The sequence below is a fragment of the Haliaeetus albicilla genome, chromosome 8 (assembly GCF_947461875.1).
Source record: "Haliaeetus albicilla chromosome 8, bHalAlb1.1, whole genome shotgun sequence".
Lineage (NCBI taxonomy): Eukaryota > Metazoa > Chordata > Aves > Accipitriformes > Accipitridae > Haliaeetus > Haliaeetus albicilla.
Window position 1 is genome coordinate 41254292 of NC_091490.1, and position 24645 is coordinate 41278936.

The following is a 24645-nucleotide window of genomic DNA, read 5'->3' on the forward strand; positions in this document are numbered from 1 at the left end:
CAGCACTTAGAGATGCTTTCAGAGCCACCTTGCCAGATGATTGTGCAGGCTGCAGTGGCAGGGCTGGTTTGCTGTTGCTGCTGGGGTAGGAGAACCGCATGATGGGGACAGGCGGTCATTGCCGCAAGAAGCGGCATTGTCCAGCCACACACCCCCGTGACACGTGAACAGGGACGATGCTTGTTTTGGAGGCAGTCAGCACGGAGATGAGGACTGTGAGTGATATAACTTGTGGGGAGAAACACCTCCGATCTCCTTTCTTGGAGAAACAGCCTGTGAGGTAACTGCTGTTTGCAGGGGACCCAGAAGCTTGGAGGTGAAATAGAGGCACTTAGTCTGAGTTAACAAACCAAAGCTGCCATCACTGCAGATCTTGGGAGGGAAAAAAAAAAAATTCAAGCAAGCAGGTCCCACAGGACCTACAGAAGAGGGAAATAAGGCTGCTCAAGATCTGTTACAGCATTAAGCCCTGTGTCTTCATGGATCCCCAGAGAGATGTGTTCACTTCTGTGGCTTCACTCCCTGCACCCACCCCCATCCCTCCTGCCTTCCCAGGGAAGCAGCAACATCTGCTGAAGAGAAAGGACACACCTGGGGAAGAAATACGGTTTCTTGTGGGACGTGAAAAGGCTCAGCACAGCAAAAAGGAGTTGCCTAGAGGAGAGCCTGCCCATGCAAAGTCATGCCAAGGGATGCCTCCCCATGCTGTGCAGTGGAGCAGCTCCCACAGGGAGCTCCGAGCCCACCGCTGAGCCCAGACTAGTCTGGGAAGAGCCTACATGAAGCATAGGATGCAGGTGAACCTTCAGTAGTGTTGCAGAGGATGTAAGAGAACCTTTGCTCTCAGAGCTACAAGAAGTCACTCGGATCCCCCTCAACTCCAGCGACACGAGAAACCAGAGCAACTGCAAGGAGAAGCTGAGGCAACATTCATCCCTTCACGGTAATTGCAGGATTGTAAAGTGGGAGGAGAGGGCTGCCTTACCCATGCATCTGCCACACACAGCAGTCAGCCTGCTGCTTCTGACAGCTCCCAGGACTATAGAGCTGATGCTTTGGTATCCATCCTGGCTCCTGGTACTAAGAATATCAGCTATCATTACAAAAGGGAGTGTTTCACAGCTGGGTGAGAAAAGCACGATCCCAGAAGCCTCAGGCAGTAAACCCTGCTTGGATTGCTTCTGTAGGCAAAAGGATTTTTTAAGGCCATCCCAGGATTTTGGGACCTGAACTCATGACATTTGATCCCTGGCACTGGCTATATTTTAACCCCCATCTCTCTCAGTACCCGCACCCTCTCTCATCCCATGGGGAGGGGTCTCTCTGCCCATGCCAGCAGATCCAGCAGTCAGGAGCATCTTTCCTCCATCAATCCACCCAGCTCCCCTGAAGCCAGTGGAGCTCTACCAACTCACATACTCTCAGGATCAGGCCTGACAGCACCCTTCCCAGACAGACATTCAGCATGGGCCACAGCAGGTCCTGGCACTGCTCAGAGCTGGTGCCAACTTCAGCCGTCGGTGCTGGAGAAAGGCAACCTGCAGATGCCCCTGGGGAGACAGGATCCTGTCTCGCTCAAAGCACGGGCTGCGCTTGCAGAGTGCTACGGCCAACCCGATGGAGGTAGAGGAGGAGAGTTTCTCCGCCTGTTATTTACCTTGCCCTTCCTCAGAGACAGCCACACACAGAGCCTGACCCCATATGTCCCAGGGGTGCAGGTGGCTGTCCCCCCGACCACAAAACTGGCCGCCAGTGTCCCCAGGCAGAGTTCCTAACATCACGGTTAAGAAGGCACCACAAGCCTGGCATGGGCAGCCCAGGGGTGACAGTTCTGACTGTCCTCATGTCCAGATCCCCACTGTCTTAGCTCATGCCCCACAAAACAGGAGAAAGAGCTCCTCCGGGCAAAGGGCTCCAGCTGTGTGGAGCCAGACATTATAAAGCACTTCATGACAGGGAGTGGTTGACATCCATGTGATGCTGGCAGAGCTTATCCGTTCCCCAGGGGATGGGCACAGTTCACAAGCCCATATCTGGGGTACCTGGTCCAGCTGGCCAAGGGCTACTGCTGCCACGTGTCACCCAAGACACATGAAATGCCCACGCAGACAAGGCGCATGGTGAGATGCAGGTGCTGTGGTAACACTATCCCAGTGATCTAGCCCTATCCCAGAGCGAGCCACTCTCCAGGTCAGGAATTAGGAATTTGGCCCTGGAAGGGGCTGCTGGCCACCAGCCACCATACCCTGTAATCCCTCCTGGGAACTCCACACTCTAGCCTAAAACCAGCTTGTTCTTCCCCAAGCAGCGCTCTGTCTGGAGGCTGCTCCAGAATCTCACCGAAGAGCCTGAAGATGAGATCAGCACAGCCCACTCCCAGGATGAGCACGATAGGAGTGCTGGCATCTCCAGCATCTCCATACTGGAGGCCAGATGGGGAAGATCTGCGTCCTGTTGCTCACACCCTTCTCCCTTGCAAAATCGGCACTGAGGCGTGCAGACACGCATGGCAGACGCCAGCCCCTGAGAGCGTATGGGCAACACCTCCCAGCGTCCTGCAGGCAGGACAGACTCCCACCACCATGGACTTCTGGTCCCACGCTGCTGCCCTGTTCCTTCAAAGCCATCAAGCCACAGCTCCAACCCTGATCTGTGCTGTGGAGAGAAACAACTGCTAGGAATACAGTCCCATGGCCAGCATCATCCCTGTACCCCTCAACCATTGCCCCAGTGCCAACTGACCAGTGATGCTTTGGGACGGCACCGTCAGCAGATGGGGCTGAGCAGGCAGAAGAGGGGCAAGTCGAGACCTGGACCTCACTCCACCTCCTGGACACTGTGGAGCCAAAATTATGGGGCTCCTGCCAGTGTGGTATATCCATGGCCCTGTTCAGGAGTGGGGCTGAGCATCCCCAGCTCCTTGCTTTCGAAGGCCACACTGCTTCAAAGAAGGGCAGGAGAGCACGTGCTGCCCCAAATCTGGGGCCCCATCAGCACTTTACCACGTCCTGCTTCAAAGTGTCCTTGATAACCCTGTGCCTGTCCCCACTGCAGCACCACAGCACAAGCCTGGGCATCAGGCAGGCTGCTCCAGCCCACGGCATTTGTTAAGAGGACTCTGAAGATGACCATCATGGAATTCCTTCCCAATAGCCTTGGATGGCAGCAGCTGTGAGCAGCACTGCCCCATGGCTCCCTGCACTTCTGGGCAGAAGTGGGGCTGAAGGGACTCCCAGAACAAGGTCAGCATCCCGATGGCACCACGTCCAGAGCTGTGTCAAGCATACACATTGCCTTGTCACCTTGCACCGTCAGAGCCCCTACAGCAAGGGACAGGAGTGTTCCTGCAGGTCTGGACGTGGCCAAGTTCCTCAAAAAGCCCATCATACCCAAAGGTGAAGGAGAGTCCTCTGACCCCCAGCTCTGAGGACCCAGACCAGACGCACTTTACCCTCAGATCCCACCCAGAGGTGTAGAAAAGCAGGTGAAGCTGCAGCAAACTCATTGCACCTTCTGTTGGAAAGCAAGACTGGACAAACAGATCAACGACAGCGCTAGCACGCTGCCAGACCAACAGCATCCCGTGCCCAAAGCACATTTCTCCCAGATGTTATGCGTGTGAGTTGTGACACTCTGGGAATGTGGGAGGAGAACAGAGCTTGCTTTTGCTCTACAGCCTGCTAACACCATTCAGAGGCATTTAGTGTTACGGAGCCCAAACAAGGCTGGAAGAGAAGGTCAGTAAATCATGTCCTGCCTATTTTGGAGCTCTCAGGAGTTGTTTGTTCCTTTCCATAGACTCAAGTGATCACTCTCTTGTGGGCACAACGGTGTCTGCTGAAACCCCTTCGGCTCTTAAACATTTACATTAACTGGGTAATTCAAGCAGCAGCTAAGTGTGCTTCCAAATACAGTGTTTTAGAGTACAACAATCCTCCCCAGAGTAGGTTCTGCCTTGGTGTTTGGGATGTAGAGACCCAGTAGGCACTAACCCCTGGCAGGATAGGAAGAGAAAGGCAAATAAGGGCTTGAGAGGCCATTAATATCCATGGCTACATCTGTATTGCTGGATCCTGGCAGCTTCCCGGGCTCCAGGTCTACCCCTCAGCTTTGTCCCAGCTTCACAGCAGCACCCTACCTCCCCGCACAACAGAAACCTTCAACGTATGCTGGAGGGCAGGTGCAGAACGGTCTGACAAGTTCCCCACTCGGGATGCCCAAGGTGTGCCCAGCAGTTTGCTAGACAGACCTTGGGGAAGGCAAATCCATCACTAGCATTATCACAGGTATTACTGGGAGCCGGCATCACACACGGCTGGAGTGTGAGCGGGCAGGTTCCGTCACACTAGCCAAGCGTGACATCGGTACAGGCTGTGAGTCCCCCATGTCCAGGTCTCCAACAAGACCCTGCAGCACTTCTACGACCTAGCACAAATCTCTGAACTGCCCAACCAGAAACGCTGGGAAAATGCCCTCCCATCAAGACTGGCCCCTGGCCCACCAAGGGATTTTGGGTTGGGATTGCTCTTGCCTAACCAGAGCTATCAGTAGCAGGCAGCCAAGGACCCCCAAAGGTTCCCCACCAGCTTCAAACTCAGACAATTACACTCTCGACCGTAGGGATGCTGTGAGCACCACGCTGGGTGGCGAAGGCTGCAGTGGGAACGGCCACTGCCCCTTCCTGATAAAATAGAAGAGAAATCGTTGCAAGCTCAGCTCCGCAGCCCTGCCGGCAGGACGCTTGCAGGGTCGGCAGCCCAGAGATGTGCAGGGGAGGGCTGCCGGTGATCCGCAGGGGAAAAAGCATGCCCGCAGGGGTAGGGGAGGAGGATGGGGTGCTGCTGGTCTGCTCCTGACCGCAGGATGCTGTCAAGAGAAGGGGAGGCGAGAGCCCCGGTTACACTCATACGGACAACGGTTCTAGTTGGGGAAGCACAAAACAAGAACTGGCCTGATGTCAATGAGCAGGGACAGACTGGAGTAGGCAAAAGACATGCCTGAAGCTGGGCTAAGCTTTCTACTTCAAAGGCAGTGAAATGGCAATCGGCTAAGCAGGGAAGAAGACCATACAGCAGCTCCAGGAGCCACGGCACAGGACAGAGAGTTTATGCTGGCTTCCCTGGCACACGCAGAGTCCGAGTCCTGCCCAAGGAGTTGGTCTGCTCGTCTCAACAGTGCAGTCAAAAGGACCTCAGGGCAATGCTGGGCAGCAGCTCTGGGACTGACTCCTGTCCCCAAAAGGGTCCACAGGCTTGAGAGCCACAAGCAGAACGCTGCTGAGAGCAGAACCAGGACCAGGGACTTCAGGGATGCTGATCCCTGGAGGCTTGCCCGCTTCAGACCCAAATTACAGATCATTCTTCGGGTCGCCGCAGCTCTGCCCTGGCAGGTAGCAGCTCCTCCTTCCACTAGTGCTCCTGCCACAGACCTCGCAGCAGCCTCCCCTGACTCTGCTCTAGGTCCTTGCGTTCCATCTCCTGGCCCCGTGCCCCGGAGCAGCCAGCCCCCTGCCACCCTCCACCCATCTGGCAGCCTTCTTCATTTATCTTTATGCCTTTAATCCTTTAGTTAAATGGCGCAGCTCTGCACTCAAAGCTGGAAAGAAACAGCCTAATGGCCATTAAGTTCCCCTTCAGAATATTAGATTCAGATCCATCAATTTTACTTTGTAGAGGATATTTGCAGTAAAATCAGAGCAGCTCCCAGGCACCTGACAGCCCAACAGTGTTTTCTTCCCAGGAGCAGCTGTTCAGAAAACACATCGGCTCAGGATTTACTGACAGTTGGCAGTACGAGATAGTTCAGAGCCATGAGCCAGAGGGTGCCACCCGCTTCTGTCACCCATGTCAGCTTCCATAAAGAAACCACAGAGCCGATAAAACAGGTCTGCTGCTATAACCCTCCGGCTTTCCGGCATCCGCCCACGGCCTGCCGTTGCTCCAGCCCTGTCCTCACCGAGGAAGCGCTGGGCACCAGTGTGCAGCCCACTTCATCCCCACTGAGGACTGGGAAGGCTGCCCCAGCAACGCTGCAGACAGTGCAGCAGAGCTGGCCAACTGCTAGGGAAAAAATGAGCAGATTTCTCTGGCAGAAGCACAGCGAGGAAGGCAGCGGGACTCGCCTATGTTGCCCAGCCAGTGCCACCTGCAACAGGTGAATGGCACGTTGATGAGAGCAGCCGGTCTCTCCCAGCCTGGGGAGCAGGCTGGCAGGCGGACAGCATGGTTGTGCATCCCCAGAGCAGTGCCAAATCCTTTCCCAGGGGACCTGCAGGTTGAGCATTTTACCCATGCAATGTGCTTACAGCTTGCAGAGGTGACACCAGGTCTCTCCCTTCCGCTCCTGGAAGCGGGACCACGGGGAGCAGTCCCGAGCACATGTCCCACAGAAACTCCCCAGGGATTCCCTTGGAGCTCAGGGAAGAGCATAGCCTCACCCAAAGATTTGCACATTTACTGCCTGCAAGGAACAGGCTGGGGCTTGCACTGCTAAAGGCAAGACCAGAGGTGCAAGAAGACAGAACCTGCTTCCACCCAGTCGACCTGCCAGCACAACCTTCCCCACCTCCCGTCCCACCACCAACCCCACCAAGGCACCACCAGAACCAGCCACAGAGCAAAACCGGAGGATGCTTGCAACTCTGCCACCTCCCAGCTGCAAACCCAAGGACCGGCGCCCTCTTAATGATATTAACAGCGAGAAACACCACCAGATTGATTTTTTTTTTATTTTTTTTTATCTTGCAGGGGCCTTGCCTGCCTAGCCCCAAACTGGGCGTTACTGGGACAACAAGTTCCCACTGAGTGCAGTGGTTCTGTTCAGCTCAAGATCTGTGCTCCAAGCTGACACATACTGAACTGGGCAAAGGGATCGGAGGCCTCGAGTGCCTTGTTACAGCATCGCAGCCTGAGCTTGGGGTGACGAGGCACTTGCAGTGTGCACAGAGGGAGACCGGTCAAGTAGAGAGGACCGGAGTCATGCTTCCCCATGTACTGCAAACAGGTCTGCCCTGCCAGCCTAAGGATTTTTACCTCCTCTGCTTTTGGGCTGATTTATGGCAAATAATAATAGCTGAGAGAAAGCAGAACATCTCTGGGAACGGCAGGAAGGTGAGGATGGGAGTCAAGTGCTGGGGAGCCCCTTAACCATTGTCAAATCCACACCTCCCACTGCTAACAGCTTTGATCCTCATGTTTAACGTGAGGCTCTGCACCAAAAACTGTCTCCAGCAAGCCCAGTCTTCCCGGGGCTCAGGAGAGCTGAATTCCCTCTGCCACGGGCAAGGCTCACCGACACTCCGGGCATAGCATGGGGAGTTCCCACAGCTCCAACTCTTCCCAAGGGGGCTGAGATTTAAATGACACCAGCTCCTTCGTGGGGCTGCTTTGGCTCTGGGGCTTGTTCTTTTGTCCCAAGGCTCTGTGCAGTTCTCCCCTCCTTCCGCACAGACCCGCAGCTCCAGAAGGGAGAAATCAGCTCAATTTAATTCAAAAGTTTCTCAGATCCACACGGGTTCTCCAGACCCGGGGGGGTGGGCATCCTCCAAAACCCTTCAGCCCAAGGGGTCTTTTGCAGACGCCCCATCGCTTTCCTGCTACGAGAACTCTAAAATCAGCAGTTTTGCAGCAGCTGCAGAAATTCCCTGTTTTCCACTTCTTCCTCCCCAGAACGCCCATCCCAATTTTCTCATCCAGTAGCGATATTCCTGCCAAAATCCCCCCTTCCTTTTTTTTTTTTTCCTCCCCCCTCCAGGCTGTCAGACCCCCAGGACCACATCCACCCCAGGGACACCCCACCTTCCAGCCCCCCCCCCCCACTTCTCCGCAGGATGCCCCCACACCGGAGCAGGGCCGGTGGGGGGGCAACAAGCACCGGGAGCAGCGTCCCCCCCCTTTTTTCTTTCTCCCCCCCCATCCACCGCCCCTGCGGAGCCGCTGCCGGGCGGTGCCCGGTGCAGCCCCGGGGGCTCCGCTCAGCCGCCGCCCCGGTGAAAACCGCGATCAAACTTTCCCAGGAACCCCCCCAAATCTTTTTCTTCTCCGTTTTTCTCACCCCCCCCCAGACCCTTTCCCCAGCTCACCTGCAGCAGGCGGGGGCCGACACCCCCCCCGCAGCTCCCCGAGCCCATCCGGACCGGATCAGCCCCGTTCCTATTCCCGTTCCCGGCCGAAGGAACGGAGCGAAGCCACCGCCGGTGCTTGCGGGGCCGGGGTTTGAATTCGTCCAACCCGCCCTGATTGGGCTGCGGAAGGGGGGGGGGAAGGATGGAGGGAGGGGGGGGCGGGGTGGGGCCCGGGATTGGGGAAGGGGGGGGCGGAGTGTGGATGCGGGAGAGGGAGGGATGCGGGAGTCGGGGGGGGGGGGGGGGGGATGCAGCGGCTGTGAAAAGGAAGGAGGGTGTGGGGGCCGTGCGGGGATGCGGGGGAGGTGGGAGCGTGGGGATGCAGGGGAGGGGTGGGGGGGTGGGGGGGATAACGTGGGGATGCGGGAAGGTGTGGAGGATGTAGTGCCGGGGGGGTGGGAGGGGATGCGGGGGGATGTGGTACCCCGGGGATGGAGGGGGTTTGGGGGGAATGTGGTACCCCGGGGATGGAGGGAGGGGGGGTGGGGGGGATGTAGGGGGATGTGGTACCCCGGGGATGGAGGGGGTGTGAGGGGATGTGGTACCCTGGGGATGGAGGGGGTTTGGGGGGAATGTGGTACCCTGGGGATGGAGGGAGGGGGTGTGGGGGGGATGTAGGGGGATGTGGTACCCCGGGGATGGAGGGGGTGTGAGGGGATGTGGTACCCTGCGGATGGAGGGGGTGTGGGGGGATGCAGGGGGATGTGGTACCCCGGGGATGCGGGGGGGATGTGGTACCCCGGGGATGGAGGGGGTTTGGGGGGGATGTGGTACCCTGGGGATGGAGGGAGGGGGTGTGGGGGGGATGTAGGGGGGTGTGGTACCCCGGGGATGGAGGGGGTGTGGGGGGATGCAGGGGGATGTGGTACCCCGGGGATGGAGGGGGTTTGGGGGGATGTGGTACCCTGGGGATGGAGGGAGGGGGTGTAGGGGGGATGTAGGGGGATGTGGTACCCCGGGGATGGAGGGGGTGTGGGGGGATGTTGTACCCTGGGGAGGATGGGGGGGGGGGATGCAGGGGGATGTGGTACCTCGGGATGGAGGGGGGTGCAAGGGAATCTGGTACCCTGGGGATGGAGGGGGGGTGGGGGGGATGCAGGGGGATGTGGTACCCTGGGGATGCAGCGGGTGTGGGGGGAGACAGGGGGATGTGGTACCCTGGGGGCATGGGGGGATGCAGGGGGATGTGGTACCCTGGGGATGGAGGGGGCGGGGGGGGGGGGGGTGTAGACGTGCAGGGGGATGAGGTGCAATGGGGGTTGCAGGGGGTGTGGGACATGCAGGGGTATGTGGGACCCTGGGGAAGAAGTGGGTGTGGGGAATGCAAGGGGATGTGCTATTATTTGGGGGGGGGGGGTGTGATGCAGGGGAATGTGATGCTACAAGGGGCTGAGGGGATGCAGGGTGGTGGGGGCTGCAGTGGGTGTGGTGCTATAGCAGGACCTTGGGGATGCACAGGGCGGGGAGGGGGGAAACAGCAGAGTAGAGCCATGGGGCTGCTGTGGAAATGTGGCGGGGGGTAAGGTGGCTGCAGGGACATGTGGTGGTTTGGGGGATGGCCGGGGGGTGGCAGTGCCATGGGGAGTGACCGTGGGGATGCAGGGGGCGGGCATGGCCTTGGGGGTGCCAGGGATGCAGCGCTGTGGGGATGCGCAGGAGGAGGGGTGCAGGGCAGTGTGGTGACTTGAGGGCTTGCTGTGGGGACACGGGGTGTGGAGCAGGGAGCAGTGCTGGCGGGGATGCTGCTTGGAGGACGCAGGGGAATTTCGGTGGTGCAGGGAGGGCACAAGGAGTGGTGCTGCGGAGAGGATGATGGCACTGGGGGACTTGCAGGGTGCCATGAGGAGGGGTGGCTGTGCAAGGTGGGTGATGCATGGGAGCCACAGAGGAGCGTCCCAGGCATACCCCAGTATTTGTGGGACCAAAGGGGGTGATGTTGCTGCCAGAGGTCAGAGCAGGAGGGTGTGGGTGGCACTTCTGGGCAGCAGAGGGGCAAGGGAGGAGACATAGCCAAGGGGATGCCGGGGAAGGGGACACAGCCTTCAAGTAGACCACTTGCTAGGACAGGTAGGAGGGATCCAGGCTAAGGCCCCACAGGATTTTTCAGTCAGGATAAGATTCCCTGTCAGATGCCAGCACGGGAGTTACAGCATTGCTGCTGCTTGTGCCCAGCACCAGCTCGCAGCTGGGAGCATGCTTTGCTGTCAAAGATTAGCAGAGCTCCCCTGTCCTGCTGGGGCATCTCCAGGGGACTTGCGGGGCCAGCACGGGGTGACAGCAGGGACAGGAGAGCGGTGATAGAGCTGCCCGGTCCTCTCTAGCTAAGTGCTACCAGCACACCCTCAGACCATCCCTGCAGCCAAGCACAGTTGCTGCTACTGCACCACAGCCATCCCCTGGCTGGATCCATCCCTCCTGCTCTCCTGAGCAATGCACCAGAGCTGGCTTCCCGCACAAGCCCAGGCGCAGAGCACAGAGAGGGTGACCATGCTCCCCTTTTCTCTGTTTCAGCCTAAAGAGGCTTTGAGCTTTCGAGCCTCCTGCGCACGCTCCTGTCTTCTGTCCCAGCATCTTCTCAGGCTGGAACCTGTCACTTTTGGACTTTTCTCCTCTGCAATGGTACAGAACAGATATACAGAGCAATAAATGTATTAGAGGGGCATTCAAAGCTGTGGCTACTGCTGGTGGGCAGGATGGGGTTAGCACAGCTTCTGCTGATGCTCAGTCCGTGTTTGTGGGCCTGTGTCCCACACACACACACACACACACACTCAAGTTTCTTCTAATGTTCCCCAGAGTGGGACCCCCAGACGTAGCACCCGGCCGAGCGCTCTCAGCAGTGCTAGACTCACCACTGACAGCAGTGGATGCTGCTCTCTCCCACCAGCTCCTTTCCCGGAGGGATGCTGGCTCTGGGGACCACAGAGGGTTATCCCTGTGCCATTGGGTGCTGAGAGCCTGAGGTGTGCCCAGGGAAGGTCACTGCAATGGCCTGTGCAGTGCTTTTTGTGATGCTTCTCATGTTAGCACAGACGCCTTCCTGCAAAGTCCTTTTTCTCTAAGATTTTTGCTCCTGCAGCGCAGATTAAGCACTCGCTGCATGCTGGACCTGTGGGGTGTCACCCCTAGTCTGGCCAACCCAGCTCAGGGGAACCATAGATGAATTGGGATGGAAAGGGGTTTGAAACCCTCCCAGACCAGCGCCTGGATGAAGCCACAACCGCACTGGCAGGGGACTGTCACAGAGGAGCCACTTTCTCTCTGCTTGCCCTCCGTAAAGCAGCAGCTCCCAGGGAGGTGTGGGCTCACACTGCCAGATGCATCACAGCTCCCCGGAGTCGGTCCCTTCCCCGGGATGGGTCCTGGGCGCTCCCCGAGGGATGCTCTGGGCACTCAGCAGAGTGGGCATGCTTGGTTTTGGGAGGACAGACGGGCCACGTCTTTCTCCCTCCTATTCCCGTAGCTTCGAGAGCCGGCAAAAGCACCAGCTCCTCGCCTTCCCCTGCCCAGGTGCAGAGGATGTCGATGCGGTCCCAGGGTCTGCTTTAAAAATAGGTGATCTCAGAGCAACACGTTTGCATCTGTGCCGCAGAGGATAGAATCCTGCGACGCTGCAAAGGAGTTACCACGCCAGCCTGGGGCTGGGGCTGGCGCTGAAGTCACAGGCAGGAGTGACCCTCATGTGTTCAGACCAAATCACACCAAATCACTCCCCTCCTCCGGTTCCTCTTGCATCTCCCAGGCATTGCAGGGGCTGCACAACCTTCAGGAGAAGGTGCAGGGATGAGACATAACTGGCAAACAGCAAAGGCAGGACCCTGCCGGAGCCATGTGGCTCCTCTCCCGGGTGTCCTCGAGGGCTGGCATCTGCTCCCTACAAGCTCTGGAGCCATTTGAGATCAGTCCCCGTTCCACTTGCCAAGGGCCAGGATGAGTCACAGCTGCTACAAAATTCACACCTCCTGCGGGTCCCTGCTGGTTTTACCCAGCGAGCATACTTTGGCGCATGATATATCCAAGAGAAACCATTCCTGCTGGGATCTGGGGAGCCTTAACCTCTGTCCGCAACACTGGAAGAATCGTGAAGAGCCCTGCCTTTCGGAAAAAACCCCAAAGCTCTTAGGGGACTGACCAGGTGCAGAGCTGAGGGGAGGTTCTTGCTGGCAGAACCTTTGGGACACGCTGGTGATATTTTCCCTTCAAATCACAGAAGTCAGCTGCCTGCAGCTCCTAAAACCCCACGTGCAGCACGGCAAAGCTCCCACCACGCATATTCCCCCATCTTCTCTTTCATCCTGCCCTGAGGCTGTCAGGACCGGCTTCCCAGGAGAGAAGCTGCTGGGCTGCATGCGTCAAAGCAAAGCCTGGGTCAGAAGTTCATTATGGGCTTCTCATTAAATGGGAAGAGGTGCCCATGGGTGAGACAGAGACCTTTGCTTCGCAGGCAGTGGGATGCTCACAGCAGAGATACGCTTTAAAAGGGTGCTCCATCCGCATTGCATAGAAAATATCATCATTTGTATTTGCTTAAAATTTTCAGCCCTTGCTCTGGGAACAGCCCGAGTCATCGCATACCCGAGGAGGCTGACAGCATCGAAGAGGGAAAAAAAAAAAAAAAAAAAAAAAAAGACGTGGAAAAGTGTTGCTGTGCACCGCTTATGTGTATCTATGGTTACAGGAGATCGTGTCAGAGGATGTAAGACGTTACCGGGGAAATCAGACGTGATGGTGTCAATAGAGACTGCAGGAGCTCATCCTCCGTCAGGGCACAGTTTGGATGCTCGGTGCAGACCCACACAGCACCCGATGGGGATAAAAACAAATGCCAGCCATTTGGAGAAGAAACCATCCTACACACAAGAGAGTGAGGTGGGCCTGGCAGGGAAATACGAGTACCACCCGCTGCCGCAAATGCTTGGCACGTGTTCCCAGGGAAATTTAAGCGTGTGCTGAAGAGCTGCTCCTGCCTGGGCAGTTATTGCGTAGTTACAGACCTCGCTACAATTAGAGCTTGTCAGGATGTTTGAATCTAGCATCGCATCCTTTCCAAAAGCAAACATTTCTGGGAGAAAGGATTCTTTCGAAATCATAGGATATTTTCAGTGTATTTTAAGAAAATGGTTTCATTAAGTTTCTGCTGCATTTGCGTTTTAAAAATTGTGATATTTTTGGATGTTATTCTTTTTCTCTTTCAAAATATATGTAAATCCCATCAAATAGTTCCAGTTACCAATTAGTAGTATTGCAGCAGCAGAGTGAAAATGAATGAAAGCTGCTTTAAAAAACACCTCAGTTGAAAGCCTACCAGGGAAATGCAAGATTTAGATCAAGCACAAAATAAAACTAGTGTATTCGTCTATTAATCCGTAGTCATTTCTCTATTAAGAGTTGTTTTGAAAACCAGCACTACAAAAATCACATGAAAGCGGGATGGCTTTTAAGGGGTAACAGAGATGTGCTGGATCCTGCCTCCCCGTGGGATTTCCAAACCACTTCCAGCCCTCCTCTCTGCTCCCGGGACATCCTTGAGAGTTTTCCCAAAGGTGTCTGCAAGCTTTTTGTGTCTTGTTGCTGACAGATACGGGCTGCGGCATGTTCAGCACATGCTCTAACCTGCTTCAGATTAGGCATGCTGTGTCAGGATGCTTTTGATTTTGGGCATCTGCCTCTAGACACTTTAACGTGGATGTGATGTTTGGAAGCGCTGAGCACTTTCCCTCTGGAAAGTAAATTGCTGATGGCATCTGCAGCTGCTGCCCAGATCATAATTCAGAGCTGACAATTGGAGTGTGGCTATTTTTTTAATGATGTTCCATGTCTCGGTTGTGCTACCGGCTCTCTGCTGATGCCATGCAGGAGTCACAGCGGTGACTCCGCAATTTAAAAGCCTGCACGTTTAACACGTGCACCTTCAGAACGCCCTCGTGCCCTGGGAACCGTCTCCCTGCACTCACGGAGCTCAGCCACGTGTAAATGAGACACTGTCCCACCTCAAGTTGTTCCCCCCACGCTAATGCTTCATTTCAGAAAGAACCTTTCGAAGTGGTATTTCTTCTCCTTGCTTTCTGGCAGGGGGAAGGTGTTTTTTAAAGCATTTGCCTTAAAGATTTTTTTTTTATTTTTTTTTTTTTAAATGTGGGGGTATAATCGCAGTCAGAAGAATCCACACATTTCTCGGTAACTCATCCCTCCAACAAGCTTGGCTAAACCTACCGTTTACTGTTCTTTTCAGTAGCACCCAGGGAGAGCTTGCAGCACTTTGGGCTGATCTAATAAAGGAGAAGAATCATTCTGGAGTCATTCAACGCAAAAATGAGCCCATCTCAGAGGCTTTGGCAGATGAGATGAGCATCTTGAGAGACAGCACAGAACACTTCTGTTCCATGGACCTGTACTTGGGCCAGGCAGGTACGTTCCTGAGATGAAATACACCTCATTCAAAAAAAACTCCCACCCCTAATGAACTGTTCTTAAATGAGGTTGATGCATTGGTCTTGGCACAGCACTTTCCTTGTAGCTGTAATTTGGCAGTGGACATTTTGTATGCTAAAGTCTGGAAAGAAACAACCCTGTGCCAGAAAGCCCAGGGAGGACAATTTCATCTGACAGCATGGGCTGCATCCCTAATGTATGCCATTTGGTGGAGGAACAGAGGACCAAAGTGCACCGAGGGAGTCACTGGGGACATGTCCAAGAGCTATCCCGATCATCTTATTTCATCAAAATCAAGCACAAAACTTGGAAAAGGCTGAACAAAATATTCAATGAGGAGTGTTTGGTCTGCAACTAGACTGTCTCAACTCAAACACAACAGGATCAGCAGGGCAAAGCCCTAAGATCCTGGAGATAACAGACCTGGGAAGGTCTGAGATGACAACCCATCCCGTTTGCCCTCAGGCTCTCAAAACCATCCCTACGCCTTGACGGCACGATGGTGCTTGATGCCAGAAGGGACAAGCAGGTCACCTAGTCTGTGGGCCAGATACCTACTTATCTCGTGACTGACCAAGACATCTGTTGCCAAAAGCCATCTAATCCAGACCTGAAGACCTCTTTAGCGGGAGATATCACCATTTCCCAAGGACTTTGTTCCTGCATTTAATGGGAGCATTTGTAGAGTCTGTAGGCAGGACAGACAGGAGCAGACAAGGAACACCCCAGCTCCCCAGCCAGTGAATCCCAGGGGACAGCCAGGACACTGGTACGATGCCCTCGGTTGGATCCAGCACAGCCCGAGGGCAGCCAGGCCACCACAGGCTGCAACGGCTCTTGGTCTGCAGGGACAGTGCTCGCCGAGGGACAGGCAGCAACTACATGTCCGCAAGCCCACCTTGGCACGCTGTGCTCCACAGACTGGAGCTTTCCAAGAAGGAGACACTTCCCCACTTGTTGGCAAAAAGTAGCTCCTGGCCAGAGCAGCATTGGGCCCTCTGGCCCCATCTCTGATCTCCAAAGCCTCCAAATAACCCAGGTAGCAGAGAGGTCCACGTCACAGCCACCGCACACAATAGCCCCACTCAGAAACGATCAGGCCACTGGGTCCTCCTCACCCAGTGGCCATGGCGATGGAGAATGGCCAAAAGCCTTCCCAGAGCTCTCCAGGAAGGCACAGGACAGGGGATGACAGACTTCTGGGTGGGCAGTGCTTGACACCAGCTCCTCAGTCGTATAACAGGTCCTACAAGAAAAGGGTACGTGGGGAGCCCAGGCAGGTCCCCATTAAGCTGCCAGAAGCTCTTGTCCTCTACAGCCAACCCAGGTCACACCAAGACCCCAACAGTGGTTCCTGCACCACGGAGGGGTGAGGTGAGGGAAGGAGGACCGTGTCCTTGTCCCTGCACCCCACACAGGGGTCCAAGGGCAGACGGGACCCACGCGGGACCCCACTGCGGAGGCAGGCCCTGCTCCAACCGTGCCTGCGTGGGGTGGACCTGCCTCCTCCTGAGGTCCCCAGGGAGGGATACGAATTGCTTTTTCCCCACCTGAAAGTATTGATTGTGGTCAGGCCCGCGGCTCAGAGCTCGCTAATGAATTGTAATTGGAAAGAAGTTCCACTTTGACATGTTTTATTTTATTTATGTCAGGATTTGCCATGCATTAAGCTAGGGGCTCATTAAATTAGCGAGGCAGACAGTTCCCGCCAAGATGGCCTGAGCTGGGCAGACTTCAGCTGGGGACTGGCAGCAGCAGACCCAGGAGAGACGTGGTCTGCAGAAAGACCAGGGGTCCTCCTGCTTCTCCGCTCCCCCCAACGTAGACAAGACGCTCCAAGACTAGCATGGCCAACACTTTTCTGTGCAGCCTCGAGTTGCCCCATATATCCCTCGCTACCAATTGCCTTCCCCAGGGATTTTGCCCTCCCAAGGCAGCCCCTACTTGCATTAAGGGTGAGCACATAGGAGGGCACCAGGCTGGGTTTCGTCTGCCGTGCCAGAGCCCTCCTCTGCGCCTGGCTCACCATGGAGGATCCATCTTGCCCCTCCTTCCCCTCACGTCTGCTGGCAGCCGCAGTGCCCTCTGGCCTCCAGACAGTCTCCGGGTCCAGACAGGACCTGAATTTATAATATTGTGAAAGACAAACCGAACACAGAAAAAAAATCTCTGCCTATCCAGCCTGCTACCTCCCCATGTTGGCCTGGCCTGCTGCCACTTCCACGCAAGCTTCCCGGGCTCCAGAAAGTTCCCTCATCCCTGTTTCTGCTCCCTCCTTCATTTCCTTGCCCAGTTTTCTGCCACGTTTCTGGAGTACGACCCTCTCCCCCCTCCACAGGCCCCTGGTTTGCCTTCGGGAGGGTGTGAGTAGGAAGTCAAACACCTCTTCCTTAAGCAGATGTCGTATGTGATGCACTGATGTATAGAACAGGGATATAGGGTACCTGGGAGCATGCTCCCCCACCGTGGACTGAACCCAGCCTGCACTTGCAAGGACAGCAATCCAGTCCCTTGCCCCTTGCTGTCCCCGTGGGTCCCACAGCATCCCCTTGCAGACCTTCCATCCCCAGTTCTGGCATTCCCCATCAGACCCACGGTGTTTCACATAGTTAAAGCCATGTAGTGTCTAACTTCTGCTCAGGACCTGCCGGAAAATGCCAATTTTCTGACCCTACTTAGAATTTCCACGGTGCAGAGAACAGCTCTCCCTTTCTAGGGAAGTGACATAGTGGAGTTCGGTGTTCAATGGGTGGGACAGAGGCCACGCTGTCCTGCCTATAGAGTACTTGTACACCCCAGAGCCAAAATCCATTCTTTGGAATGCCTGAGAGGAAGAGGGAAGGGAAGAGGAAGGGAAGAGAGAAAGAGAAAGAGAAGGACCAAAAGAGTGGGTAAGCATGGACCAAGAGTAAACAGGCCAGGAGAACCTTCCAGTTAAGCAAAAGGGACCTGAATCTGAAGCCAGATGCTGACCTAAGAGCTGAAAAGGCAATACATGATTAGGGCAGTTCAGCGGAGCAGGTTGAAGCTGTGCCTGACCCATGCACATCTATGCAGCTTGCTGGCCTAACAGACTGTGCTGGGACATGGCGCTCCAGTACCATCCCAGTACCACAAGTTGGGCTGTTGACAGAGATTTGCTGGTCTCTGAAAGACCAGATGGAGAGATCTGGCTCTCTGTCCCCTCTCCCAAGACTGTATTCCAGTGCATGTACATTCACCTTGCTTCTAAGCACCAGCATAGTCTTGACATTAACCACGGACTCAAAAGAGACCATCATTCATCATCAGAAACAGGCAGCGTCTGAAACCAACACAAGTACACGGAGATGCCACCTGAAACTCTGCTGCAAGTCAAGGTCTCCAAGAATGCAGCTGCTAAACAGAAAAGATTCAAATGAGAATTTTGCCTCTGGGTAAAAGCAAGTACAGCAAAATGGACAACACCGAGGGTCACACCATAGATTTTCTATCAAGGTCTGCTAATTGATTAATGTCAAAATTAATCAAATCCCTAAATTGGGGCATGAAATATGCTTAGTAAAAGATTAGGTGATGAAAAACAAGCTGGTTATTACTGGTATTTGCTATAGAAAGTGATAAAACCATGCTCCCAGAGAAAAAGGAAAAAATTTTACAGTGCTCATAATGGACACAAGATTTGAGTAAAAAACCTTGATTTCAGATGACTTGTAGAATCCCACCCTCAAGGCAACATTGTAATGCAGATCAAGAGACCTCCAAACTGGGGGGGGGAGATGAGGGAAATTACAGATTTAAGCGGAGAAAGAAGTATGCTGCCATGTAAACCTGAGCCAGACAAATCTGGGGGGACAGTATAAGGCACTGAATCAGAATTACAAAAGCAGGGCTTGAAGAAGAAATCAAAACAAAACTATGAAGGCAAATGGACTAACAGGAATTAAAGAGTGCATCAAGTGGGAAAGCAACTTGGACAGAAGCAGTGTCTTCTCTTTTTACCAGTCCAGGTAGATTTCCAATGAGCATGTATAGAGCATAGAATTCTGGCTGATACTGTGAACAGATGGTACATATGAAGAAATAAATCAGAGGAGGGTGTAATGTACCTGTGAAATATGCAGAAAGGTGTAGCAGCAGCAGGACCTCACGAGATCCATTAGTTGGAATTGGTGGAGAGACGTCTATGTTCAGGGACAATTATACTGAATAAAAATGGAATAATTCTTACAAAATTAGACCAATTCTTCTCATTAGATCTGGTGCTCGGGTTAATGGCCTGTCTGAAGTTAGTCTATGAAAACTAGAAAGAAAATACAGTCACATGGAAATCTTCCAACTAAGCCTTAACTAATACCCTGGGATGCCATGCATAGGTGAATTAGATGGGAAGGTAAAATAAAACTGTGATCTCCTTTGGTTTCAGGAAAGGAAAAAGCTATTCTGAGGCTGAAAACATTCAGTCTACTTGAAAGAGGCAATACAGAAAAAGGAAAATAATGGCAAAGCGCAAAAGCAATATTGCTCATATGCATGTTCTGATCCCTACTAGAGGGCTGACAGAGAACTGTTTATGAAAAAAACAAAATTATATACTATTTCAGGGCTATTGTAATCACAACCCAGAAGTGGTCTTTCTAGAAAGTGCAATGGCTGAACGAGACCTGACAGGTCCAGCTGGGATCTGCTGACTTGGGTGTCAACTGCAGAAACAATAATTTGATTATTAAAAGTGTCAATATTTGTCTAAAGTGTACAATATTAAACACGTTAATTTGTGTTCAGGGCCCACAAATTGTTGTTAGAGCCTTAAAAAAGACAGCCTAGAAAAAAAGGGAAGAGCCTAGTTCACAATCCTTTCTGGTTGCACAAAATTATGAACCGAGCACATTACAAACTCGGGCTGTTGCCTGCTGAAATGTTGTTTAATGGAAGCTTGAAATCAGACAACCTGGCTGTAGCTGTTGTGCTGGGTGGGAAGGGAAATAAAATGTAAGAGCCTGGAAGATACGCAGTCAAGTCACTGCATCAAGCTATAACAATGCGAAATGCAGAAAAATTCAGGGACCAAAACCTGCTCCAGAGACCTACATGACAACAGAGTGAGCTCTGGTGTGATAAGAAATATTTATATACTTATTGAATAACCACCGTTATTTACACTTCCCTTGGAAGGGGGTGATGAAGAACATCTGGCCACGGAGCCATGTACCGCAGTGGGATGGGTGACAACCCAACGGAGCACTCGACGTGTCTCCCGCACCCAGACGGAGACCACCCGAGCTGTGAAGAGCCTTACTTGCAACCTTGCAGCACCAAAGGCAGGTGCTCGCTGGCCAGAGATCTTCTGTGATACCAGACCAGGGTGGGGGCAGCTCTCAGAGCCCCCCCCCCCCTCCTCCTCAAGGCATCAGGGTGCTGAGTCTCCCTGCTGAGGAGGCTGGGGCTGCTTTGTACATCTCTTAAGCAAGGAAAATGACTCCATGGGTGGTGGGAAAGGAGCCCCCGTGGGCTGTGTCCCCTGAGGGTCCCAGGTCCAGCTGCCCTCTGCCACCAAGGATAGCTGGGCTGACCGTCCAGCGCTCGCTCAGAGGCAAGGCTGCTCTGCAGGCAGCTGGGAAGGGAGGTCGGGGAGCACAGCATCATCCATCACTGACATGTCTTCCTGCAGCAGAGAAACACCCTGTCTGAAAGGCCTCATTAGCATGTAAACGAGCTGCTCCTAAGCACAGCTGGGGCTTCCCTCTCCAGCAGGTCACAACCACTCATTTACTTGTAACCACCACAGAAAGCCAGGATGCTCGACCTCCCTAATCCCCTCCGACGTGAGTCTGAGCGCCCGCGTGCTCAGCACTGTCAAGGAGCATCAGCTCCACAGACTCAGCTCCGGCCCGGAGAGCAGATTCCTGCAGGAGCAGCCCACAGCAGGGCACAGCTAAGGGAGAGGTAACCTCCACCGTCTTCCCATGGGCAGCTGCTCCGTGTTGGAGATTCTCCTCGCTCTGCATCGGCGTCTGCGGAGAAGCTATCAAAACATTTCGCTCGTAGGAGCGTGCCGTGGCAGAGGAGTAGCAGTTCCAGAGCTGAGATTTCTAGCTCTATATCTCACCTAAGGTTCGTGCACCAAACTCTGGGAACAGCTCTCAAACCTTTCCCCCTCCCAAGACCTCAGGAGAAGAGCTATTCCCCAAATCCAACTTACCGTGACGAAAGCTCCTTGCTTGATGCTACAGAGGGAGAAGTTCTGCCCTGATTTTAACCTGCTTCGTTAGGGTGTGAATGTAACCTGCTGGGAAGCTGTTGCCAAACTGGTGTCCCCCACTTCTCACAGTCTGTAGAGGTGTACCTCAGACACCAGCCACTGCCCTGGCAGAGTTATTCCTCTTTGCACAGCTAAATCACTCATTGCTGTGTAAACAAGAGCACAGGTAAGTGCCAGAGCTACCAGGTGACAGAGCTGATTTCCATGCCCCAGGAGTATTTACCTATTCAAATAAAGTTAAACTGTTCCATCAGGAGATGCTGAACAGAGAAGGAAGGAAAGAACAGTGTCATAAAATGGCTGGGGATGATTTTCTTGGAATTTATGGAGGAGAAAATGATGCACACAGTGCTGTCCCTGGAGGTTGGCCACATCTTCCCCCAGGTCTCAGCAGTCCCGGCACCTTCTGGAGAGGTGTGGGAGGCAGGCGAGGGGCTTGGCAGGACCTGGTGGCAGGAGGACCTCCCTTGGATGGCTCTTCCCAGGGATCTGCCAGGCTGGAGCTAACAGAGAGAAGCATCACTTCGGGGTGAGATGAGGAGGAGGCAATCTGAAGAAGGATTTAGGTGAGGAGCTGGGTGGGCAGGGGCTGGGAGGTCGGACACCTACGCAGTCAGCCCAGACCATCCCACATCAACACCTGAAGCCATCTGCCACCTCTGCACGTGGTACCTGACTCTCTGTGTACCAGAAAACCGAGACTACCCCACGAAGGGAGTCTGGGGGGGACCAGGAAAGCCCCCCTGCTCCTGATGTCAGCAGGACAAGAGCTCCATGCCTCAAGCTATATTGCAAAGCAGCAATCCCAGAGACAGAGCTTCACTTTTATTTATAAAAGCAGGCCATGTTATTAATAACATGTAATGACTGTATTGCTGTATACGGCACTGTAAATATACACATCGCATTACAGAGCCAGGCAAATTCCCTGCTGCAAATTGCTCGCAATTTGCAATCGACTGTGTCTATAATCATGGTGACTGCGTGATTCTTGCTTTCAGCACTGGGAGTCTGGCAGGATAATGAGTGGCTCTGCTAATTGGAGTTCCTTTAAGTGGAGTTTCTTGCAGGGGAGAATTGCCCTCAAGGCCAAGCCTTCCTCCTCAGTGACAAGAGACCTGATCTTTCACTGATAGGCCCCAAGCCCCAAATGATTTTGCCTCAGACTTCTCTGTGAACATTGCATTTGTTTCCCATACCGCACATGCCTACTGGTGCACGAGTCAGACTCCCTTGGCTCATTAACAAATGAATGTCATTGCTTTGGGCTGGTCCCCATCTACCTCCCACTGCTACGATGCAGCAGATTTTAGAGGACACTCCGTTCACATGAACACACTGCAGAAACCCTCCGTGCCCTGGCCATGCTCCATGCACTGGGTGTCTGATTGTGGTAGGCACCCAGCAGCAGGTGCTGCTTGGGGTGAAAGCCGAGCTCAAGGTCATCAAACATCTTGCACTGCTCAATGTGCTGTAAGAAATGGACAGGTTCACACTTTCAAAGGGCTGAGGAAGGATTTTTCCAAAGGTGTCAGACTACATAAGGGTACGTGTGGCTGGTGGGAAGACTCTCTGCCTGCTGGGCAAAAGGGCAAGGTGGTGGGACTGGTGCTCTAACTGGCCCTCAGGACACGAGGATGTATTCCCCAGCCACCCATCCAAGCCCAGCACGGCTCTGACGAGCAGCACTGAGGAAAAATGCTCCTGAGTCATTCCTTTGGCTCCTGTGGCTGAGATATATCTCAGGGAGCTAGAGGAACACTCTGCTGCTTTGAAGATTTGCCTTCTTCTCTTACACTTGGTTTCCAACTCATCCTTTGCTGGGCTGATGTGCCAGTGTGGCCGGAGCAAAACAACAAATCCCTGCAAGGGACATGCAGAAGACCCCAGAGCTTTCCCCTCTGCAGGCTGTTGGGACTCAAAGGAGAGGGGACATGTCACCAGTCCAGCTTCAAACGTCGGTCCAAGGACAGGAGGCAGATGAGGGCAAAGCCTCCCTGGTAGACACTGAGCACTGACATCAGCACCAGCGGCAAGAGGGCTGCCGGCTCAGGACCACCCATCCTTCACAGCTCCCAGGACATACCAGCTTCAAAGCCCTTGTCCTCCACAATGGCTTTGGTCTCTTTTCCAGGGGATGTGGCAGGTCTCTCCTTCCTTCTTAACTAGCACCCAAACATCTACAATACATGAACCAGCAGTCATGTTGCTGCTCCCCAACACATTCAAGGTGGTAGCAATTATTTGCAGCGGTGAACGTGTGTCACATTGGCCACCTTCTGCCTACCGCACTGCTCCAGCCGTGTTTCATTCCTCACTGTCCTGGTTTCGGCTGGGACAGAGTTAATTTTCTTTCTAGTAGCTGGTATAGTGTTATGTCTTGGGTTCAGTATGAGAAGAATGTTGATAACACACTGATGTTTTCAGTTGTTGCTACATAGGGTTTATACCAAGTCAAGGATTTTTCAGCTTCTCATGCCCAGCCAGCAAGAAGGCTGGAGGGGCACAAGAAGTCGGGAGAGGACACAGCCAGGGCACCTGACCCAAACTGGCCAACGGGATATTCCATACCATGCGATGTCATGCCCAGTATATAAACTGGGGGGAGTCAACCAGGGGGGATTGCTGCTCAGGAACTAACTTGGTATCCGTCACCAAGTGGTGAGCAATAGCATTGTGCATCACTTGTTTTGTATATTCCAATCCTTTTATTATTATTATTATTATTGTCATTTTATTATTGTTATTATTATCATTACTATTTTCTTCCTTTCTGTCCTATTAAACTGTTCTTGTCTCAGCCCACGAGTTTTACTTTTTTTTCCCCCGATTCTCTCCCCCATCCCACTGGGTGTGGGGGGAGTCAGTGAGCGGCTGCGTGGTGCTTCGCTGCTGACTGGGGTTAAACCACGACACTCACTTTCTCTCGTTCTGCCCTCTGGTCTCACACTGACATCCCACCACTGCCTCAGGCATCTCACCCGAGCAGGACTGACAGCCACACTGAGCTTGTGCTAAGGGAAAGGAAACGGATTTATTTTGCTGGCTGGTCCTAACGTCGTGCTCGTCCTTCCACCTCCTCTCAGCTGCCTCCAGACCCTCGTAGGGTGCCTGGACGGTTGGGGTCCTGCTGGAGAAGCCCCACAGCTTAAAGAGAAGAGAACATGGGGCAGCTGGGGGGAGACAAAGGTGGGAAGCCCTCTGCTCCCAGGAGCCCCGACGGGTGGCAGCCAAGCCTCTGCAGCCAGGAAAATCCCACAGCACTGGTGACGTGTGGGACCAAAGGCACAGACACACAGACCCCCCCCCCCCCCCCCAAGCTGGGAGACAGCCCACGGAAATGTCAGACCCCCGCATGGAGCGGCTTTTTAGCAGCCAACTGCTGGCAAAGCAGTGAGTCACTTATTCCCATGGCAACTCCACTTACCTTAGAGATGTTCTGGGGATGGGAGCCACCATGATGGATCGGTGAATGCCTAGCATCCTGGAAGATGGAGCTGGACCCCTTCCTCCCAGTGCTGCTGGGACCAGAAGGCAAACACAGGACATGCCGGCTGGTCCTGCACAGCCCTGGAGCACAAGCATCCCCATGGGTCCAGGGGGGAGCAGATGGCGGTGGGCAGGATCTGCAAGGTTCACGCTCCTGTGGAGAGAAAGGCAGGAAAATCCTGACAGAGTTGCTCTTCTCTGTCTTGCCGTGGGCTTTTCCTGGGAGGATGCAGCTGTAAAAACACTATAAGACAGACAGTGAAAAATTGGAGTGAGTCTGGCTGAGGCTGTCGAGACGGTCAAGGGCTGGAGCAGAGGAAGGACAAGGAGAAGCTGAAGGAAACGGACTTGTTCAGGACAT

The 24645-nt window shown here is 54.0% G+C and overlaps 1 protein-coding gene across 2 annotated transcripts in view; it reads right to left on the minus strand.

The window, feature by feature from the left end:
• CTXN1 (cortexin 1) overlaps positions 1 to 8242 on the minus strand; it is a 43416-nt gene extending 35174 nt beyond the window's left edge. For both annotated transcript variants that reach the window (XM_069790226.1, XM_069790227.1), the window contains exon 1: positions 8081 to 8242. The gene's annotated coding sequence lies outside the window, so the exon portion shown is untranslated. The remainder of the gene's footprint in view (positions 1 to 8080) is intronic.
• Between the last annotated feature and the right edge of the window lie 16403 nt (positions 8243 to 24645).